Source organism: Pinus tabuliformis, chromosome 7 (assembly GCF_031772625.1).
Source record: "Pinus tabuliformis cultivar Carrire ecotype Pingquan chromosome 7, CPIR1, whole genome shotgun sequence".
Taxonomy (NCBI): domain Eukaryota; kingdom Viridiplantae; phylum Streptophyta; class Pinopsida; order Pinales; family Pinaceae; genus Pinus; species Pinus tabuliformis.
The window spans coordinates 1,612,658,327-1,612,666,137 of record NC_142293.1 but is presented as its reverse complement, the minus strand read 5'-3'; the positions used below and the strand labels follow the sequence as shown (position 1 = coordinate 1,612,666,137).

General features: G+C 37.0%; 1 pseudogene across 1 annotated transcript; it reads left to right on the top strand.

Annotated features, from left to right (window-relative positions):
- The first annotated feature begins 1,136 nt into the window (after positions 1–1,136).
- Positions 1,137–4,321, top strand: LOC149254371 (cation/calcium exchanger 4 pseudogene; annotated as a pseudogene). The gene is made up of 2 exons (XR_016267147.1): positions 1,137–1,291; positions 1,398–4,321. The product of XR_016267147.1 is annotated as a cation/calcium exchanger 4 pseudogene (transcript).
- The last annotated feature ends 3,490 nt before the right edge of the window (positions 4,322–7,811 follow it).

Here is a 7,811-nt window from a genome sequence, read left to right as displayed (position 1 = left end):
GGCTCAAACGAGGTTGGTATAAAGACACCAGGGCCTGGTTAAACCATTGGGAGATCGACGAGAATGTTGCATTACAAAACATTAATAACATTAAAAATATTGTTACTTCTAAGTTCAAAGAAAAAATGTGGTGTGAGAAAGATTTAGTAGTTAAAAGAAAATTAAGATATTATAAGGAGGTCATCAACCCCACCCTAGAAGATCAAAAGTATCTCTTTGTTTTAACTAGCTCAAAGAAGAAAATTAATATAGCCAAGATTAGAACGAACTCTCATGAGCTCCATAGTGAAACGGGTCGTTGGGCAGTTCCTAAAACACCATGGATGGAAAGGTTCTGCCATCTCTGTGAGAATACGAACATCGAGGATGAAAATCACTTCCTCTTAGAGTGCCCCGCGTACAACCACATTAGATCTCAGTTTCAAAATCTTTGTTGCAATACTGACCTTCCTAGCCTTTTACGTTGTCAAAATTACAGTGAGCTCGGGAGGCTTCTCTCCAAGCTTTTTGAGCATAGGAATAAAATCTTAAATCAAACTAAATAATTCGTTTCTTTAGGTCCGATAGACCAAAATTTGGTCTCAATAAACATTAACCACCACCACCATCATCATCATCATAATTAATTTATATATATATATATATATAAAGAAAATACGAAAATAAAAATGAAATTTTGATTTTAATATATATTTTAAAATCAAATTTTATATGAAAATATTTTTTTATCTCCCTATAATTAATTTTTATATATAAATAAATATAAACATAAACAAAATGCGAAAATAAAAATGGAAATTTGATTTTGATATATATTTTCAAAATCAAATTTTATAATTTTTTTTTTTAAACCCATGCTAAGCTCTACCTTCATTTTAAGTTAGCTATCACGACTAACTTGCCTATGACTGCTTAGAGACAACCGCTCTTAAACAACCATCCAACATTTCGATGGAGATTTTCTTTTAAATATTTAATAACATCATACCATGATAATTATTATATTAATTAATGATTTAATGGATGTTAATGGTAATTTAAAAATCTAAATTATGAAAATCTTAAAATCGCCATGGTAATCCCAACCATTTCCCTCGACAGGCCACGTATGCAGAAAATGGATTTGTCAATCTACAGGTATTCAAGGTAAGTCATTCGACTTTGTCTTCACAAGGCAAACGCGCGGAAATTTCCCCACCCAGTCGGTGTCATTTCCGTCAGTGGACGGAAATCTACTTCTGGATTCTGGCTATACGATATGGCAGATGTTTCAAGCCACGCGGCTCATGTGGTACATGAATTTTCGCTTCTTTTCTCTATCAGATTCCCTGTTTAGTATCAAACATGTCAGAGCCTCTTTTGGGCAGCCAATAAACGGGGAAAATTGATAATTGCAGCGTCGAGGTCTTCATGAACTTTTCGGCGACAATATTTGATCCAGAATCCACTAAATCGGCGACTGCAAGTCGAATTCAGGTACCCTTTTGATTGTTTCTTCCGTTTCAGCTATGCCCATGATCATTTTCTGTCTAGAATAAATATCTGTTATCCTTTTACAGAATTGCTGTTACGGGTTGGGAGCATAGAAATTCCCAAATATTTGGCCTTCGAAGGTTGAATTCCTCATCACGCCTGTGGAAAATACGGAAAATCGATGACCCAAATTGTATTAGTCGAGCTGGGGAAATATAATTTGGTTTTTTGAGTGAAAATTATGGCAAAACCAGGTTTGGGCAAACTGCGAAAACACTTTCGCATACTGTATAATCTAGGGTTTGCTGTTCTGCTGTTTATTTTTCTTTCTGACCGCAAAAACCTTGTGAAATCCCCTCTTTTCCTCGGTGGGGATTCTTCAAAAGCCTCTTTTAGATGGAGCTCGGAGAGATTTGAATCCAACAGTGGCCCAAAAGCATCACACAAATGGATATTCAATAGAGATAATTCAGTTTTGGATATAGACCGCAACAGGTCGAGAATTCTTATTCAAAACACATCATAACCAAGCCTTAATTTTTCAGGAATTTTGGCTAAAAGCCCAGCAGATAAACAACAACACCCTGTAACAGAAAACTCGTCAGAAACAGGCCTTGTGGTGCCCAGTGGTTTGGAAACTGTGCAGAATGTTCAGTCTGATTCTCTATGTGCAGGATTGAAAGAACACACAGGATATGGAAGCCAGTGTGAATTTATCAAAGCCAACAAGCAGTGCACATCCGGGGGATTTTTTGAGTACATATCATTTTTCTACTGCACATGTGAAAAATGGCCCATCTTTGGCTATGTCATCTTAGCTCTCTGGCTCGTCGCGTTATTCTATATGTTGGGTAACACTGCGGCAGATTACTTTTGTTGTTCTTTAGAGAAATTGTCCAAGCTTTTGAAGCTACCACCAACAGTGGCCAGAGTGACTCTTCTTCCTCTTGGAAATGGAGCACCTGATCTGTTTGCAAGTATTGCTGCTTTTATGGGGGCTGATGCTGGTGAGGTGGGACTCAATAGTGTTTTAGGAGGAGCAGTTTTTATTACCTGTGTAGTGGCTGGATTGGTTGCTCTATTCATTGCGGGTTCACGTGCACAGATTGATCGCCGAAGCTTTATACGGGATGTTTGTTTCTTCCTATTGACCCTTGCTTCGCTTTCTCTGATTCTGTTCATTGGAAAGATTAATTTGTGGGGAGCACTGGCTTTTATTTCAATATACATCCTATATGCATTCACTCTCGCAGCAAATGAGTTTATGAGGAAACAAACCCGGAACTTAAAGTGGGATTCAATGACACCCATGCAGTCTTTCCCTGGAAGTACTATTCCTCTCGGTTGTGAAGATGAAGATGATTCCATGTATAGTCCTCTGTTGGATTTAGAGTCAACTACAGGGTTGGCTGCTGGTCATGGACGCTTGGAGACTTCATTGCCTCAGTGGATGTGGGCGTCAAATGTAGCTATTTTCTCAAACCAGGGACTGTCAAAGACAGTAGAAGAGACTAGGCCTCTGTGGGGATGGAGTGAGGACAGTGAAAATTATCAAACAAGGTGTTCTTTATTTGGATTTCTACAGTGTTTTGTCGAATGGCCATTGACAATACCAAGACAACTGACCATCCCCATAGTGGAAGATGACTGATGGTCAAAAGGCATTGCAGTTGCATCTGTAACATTGTCACCAATTCTTTTGGCTCTGCTCTGGAATATTCAAGAAGTCAAGCCCTTGGGTATTGGCAAGGTAGCATATGTTGTTGGAGGAATTTTGGGTGCTATATTTGGAACCATTTGATATTTTACAACCAAGACAACACCCTCCACGGACATTCTTGTTTCCTTGGGTTGTTGGAGGTTTCGTAATGAGTATAGTGTGGTTTTACATCATTGCAAATGAGTTGGTGGCTCTGTTGGTTTCCTTTGGTGTAATTTTTGAGATAAATCCATCAATCTTGGGCTTGACAGTGCTGGCCTGGGGGAATTCAATGGGTGATTGGATGTCAAATGTTGCTTTAGCATTGAATGGAGGAGATGGGGTTCAGATTGCAATGTCAGGATGCTATGCAGGACCTATGTTTAATACACTTGTTGGACTGAGAGTGCCTTTGTTGCTGGGATCCTGGTCCAAGCGACCTGCTGCTTATATTGTTCCAAAAGATACTAGTTTGTTTTACACCCTCGGATTTCTTGTCACGGGGCTTCTGTGGGCACTGGTGGTTTTTCCCATGAATGATATGTGCCCAGGAAAGTTGTTGGGAATTGGCCTTTTAACTTTATATTCATCATTCCTTCTTCTGAGATTGAGCAGTGCTTTTGGGCTTCTCTCGATTTCAGGTTTGTATTAACCTTAGACATGTCCAATCATCAGATTGATAATTTCACTTCTAGAAAGCATGCCCTATTCATTATTACAAAAATATTACCATTAATTTATGGTACCAGGCTTGTGAATAGCTTCCCTGTTTCTAAGTAATATGCATGTATGAATAGCTTCCCACTGTCACTGATATGAAAGTGTGACGGTTTTAAGGAAACTATCTTGTTTAGGCCATTGGCAAGAAATTTGTTCTGGCTCTCTTGTGACTTTTTAGTAATATAAGCTGAATATCTGATGAATCACTGAGATTATAGATCCATTTTATGAGTTAGCTGTAGGTAGTCCACTGTCCTGAAGGTAGGTTTTAGATATAACACACTAAAAATAGACCAACCCTAATTCTTAAGATGTACACATTATCATTGTACAGATGATTCTATTTTATTATTTCAGTAATAGTTATTAGATAGTGTATTGATCCATCATGTTCAATGGAAAATGTTTTCACATCATTTCAAGCTTTTATACTTTTTGTCTGTGTGATAAATGTGTTAAAGCAAAAGGCATGTGAAACATTTATGGAGTCCATCTTTAGAGATTTTGGTTTCTTTTACAATACACGACCACCTATCTAATTCATTTTTTCAGTGAAGATTCGAGCAAGTATATATGAGTAACGTTTCTTGAAACACATACTTATACATGTCCACTTCATCCAGGCCTGGAATTGATCAGCCATTTAGCCATCACGAGCCATTTAAACCATTTAGAGATTTTGGTTCCTTTTACAATACAAAGCCACCTACCTAATTCATTTCTTCGGTGAAGATTTGAGCAAGTATATAAGAGCAACATTTCTTGAAATACATACTTATACATGTCTACTTCATCCAGGCTTGGAATTGATCAGCTATTTAGTATTTAGCCATCATGAGCCATTTTAACCTTAAAATGTGGTCACAATCTCTCTAGATGGGCTGAAAATGTTTGAAAATGTGAAGAAAACATATAATTCCTTTGATATATCAAATAAGAATGAGTCTAATCAACTCGAAAAATTCAGAATTTTTCCTGCATATATGCTCTGAACATGGAATGTTCTAGATCATTTGGCATTGACTTAAAACCTATATAAACTATAAACACAATCACTTTGCTCTCTGTTTTGACTACTTTCCTGTTGTTTTGGATGCTTTCTACTCATTTTGCAGGTTTTATGCAGTTACAGGTGCAGAGTTGTTTTGAGTTTTTTGTTTTTGGATTTAGCAAAGTCACCCACAGATAGATTATCACCTCGACTCTAAAATGAACTCCAGTCCCAATATTGATTCAGTCTCAGAGGGATTAAGCCGTTAAGATGAGCCCAAAAGCTTAAATTGGTTCATTCCTAAAGAGGTTAGCTGGCCTTAACAAGTGCATTTTTTTTCCATGCAAATTGATTCTCCTGGGATTTATTGAGTGGAGGTATATACATGAGTAATAGGTTTACTGATTATCGCTAACAAGGAACGTGAATATTGGTATTATAGGTGAGCTCAAAAAGGTCAGCCACATTGAGAGACAACCACCAAAAGTAAGACGAACAACAATAGCAATTCAAAAAGTTGGATTCAGTAACATGCAGAATGATTGGCCCGCATATAAGAATTGCTCATGTTTGTACATAGTACATACCATCCAAGTTTTAATTTGATACAAGGAATTACTTAGATAATGAATATACACTTTGCTGATTATCAGCAAGCGGAACTTCAAAAGAGCAGTACTGTTAATGGCCATAACCTGTTGGACATGCTACCTGTATCAAAACCACAACCATAGAAAGAGAGAACAATTGGAGTCAGTAATATTCAAAGCATACATTTTAATTATCAACACTCAATAGGACTGAGTGGGTGGTATAATTATCTGGTTTAGACAGATAGATATTAGATATATAACAGTTAGGTTTTAAGTAAATGGTTTTAAACGTTCCTACAAGATCACACTTCTCTTTTATCACCCAAAGGTTAGTGGCAAATTGGTCAGTAAAGTTAGTTTGAATTTGCATAATTGAGTACTTCGTCTGGGTATGGTTTAAAAGTTTACAGCATAAAATCACTGGAGTTGAGCCACGATTTTCTCATAAGCTGGTTGAGAATATAAAGGAGTTATTGCACTATCTAGGTCAGTAAAGTTTGTTCGAATTTGCAAGATTGAGTACTTCGTCTGGGTATGTTTAAAGGTCGACAGCATAAAATCACTGGAGTTGAGCCATGATTGCCTCATAAGCCGGTTGAGAATATAAAGTATATATTGCACTCCTTAGTAGAGTGGCAAGGCATGACAGAGTTATGAGCTTCCTAATTGAACTTTTAATATGTCCTTGCAATTTAGAAGCCTTTTAAAAAAAATAAGCTCAATGTGTAGACTCTAGAGTGCAGATGCTATTGCAGCACTGTTACACCTACTAGAAAATGCAGATATCAAAGTTCAAAAAGAAAAATTTGCTACAAAGGCCCATAGTCACCTTATTCGATATGCAGATCCTATTATTTTATATTAGATGGGGGCTTTATTTTGGGAGATCATTCAGAATCCTAACCTAAGAATTAACACTCAAAAGAGAGCATGTCCCTTGCCAGACGAGTTGTAACCAAATCTGTTAGAAAGGAATTTCAGTCACCCTAAAGGATGACAACTATGGCTAAATGTGAATGATTATGGTGAATTGTTTTGATTCCTATCCTTGCAATCCTAACCTAACTACAAGATTTATTTCGATCCTCAAGAAAGGATTTAGTTGGTAATAGGTATGCTTAAGTTGTTGATCTTAGAAGGCTAAGCTTGGGGTCATGAACTGAGCATATATAATTAGTATGTGAAATGTATGCACAAGTGGTGTGGACATCTCCACATTGAGGCAGTTGGATTAGTTGATGTTGAACCAATTTCTATGGGTCCCATTTGGATCAAATAATATGTTTGGTGATGACGGGGTCTCTAAAATGATGACATATTTTAGTTTTCTAACATACCAGATAGATAAGAACATGGATTGATCCAATTTTTCTAGAGATGGAGAACAACAATCCCAAACCTAGTTTTCCTTTTCAATTTCACCCAAGTTGGATGGAAGAGGAAGAATTTCGAAATATGGTAAAGGATGCATGGAATTCTTCTGATCGAAATCTAAGAACCTCGGCAAGTGAACAATTTGCAGCTTATCACAGGGTTGTAAAGGAAAAAGTGGTCTTTGGGCAGGAGAAAGATAAAAAACATGGATAGGTTGCTTAAGGAGGTCAAGCTGGAAATTAAGGATAAGTTTGAAGAAAATTTGAGAGGTGTCTTCAATGATGAGATCTATCAAATCAAACAACTAGAATCAAGGAGGGATAAATTGTTAAGGGATAGAGAGATGAACTGGAGAATCAAAAGCATAGCCATTTGGTTAGATCTAAGTGATCAGAATACCAAGGTTTTTCATCAATATGCCAGTCATAGGAAAAGTGGAAACACATATGGGAAATGAAGAATGAGGAAGATAATATGGTAAGAACTTTTTAGAGCTTAGCGAAGATGGGGGTTAAACTTTTTTACAATGTTTATAAGGCACTAGAAGTGAAATTGTCAAACTTGCTTCTTTATTCCCTAGATATTTTATTGATCCGAAATGGACTTGAACAAGAAACAATGGTTGTAAGCTTCCGTACCTTAGGCAATTTGACAACAAAGGAAGGTAATAAGCTACATTAAAAAACAATGCAGTGTATAGTTCAATTAAAATAATTAATTGAAATGAAAAATAAGAAGAAATATAGGAGAGAAAGAGAATGAGGAAAGGGAAATGAAGGTCAAACTGTTGGCCTTCCCATTACCCCATCTCTTCGCAGAACTCCATTCACTTGTACTCACAAAGTGCGTTTGGCCAAGAAAGGTGAGGATGCACAGAGAAGCTAAGTATTGTTGAATGGCACCTAGAGCCATTAACTGCCTTGTAAGCAGAGATTGCCGAATTAATGACTGAGCAAACCAA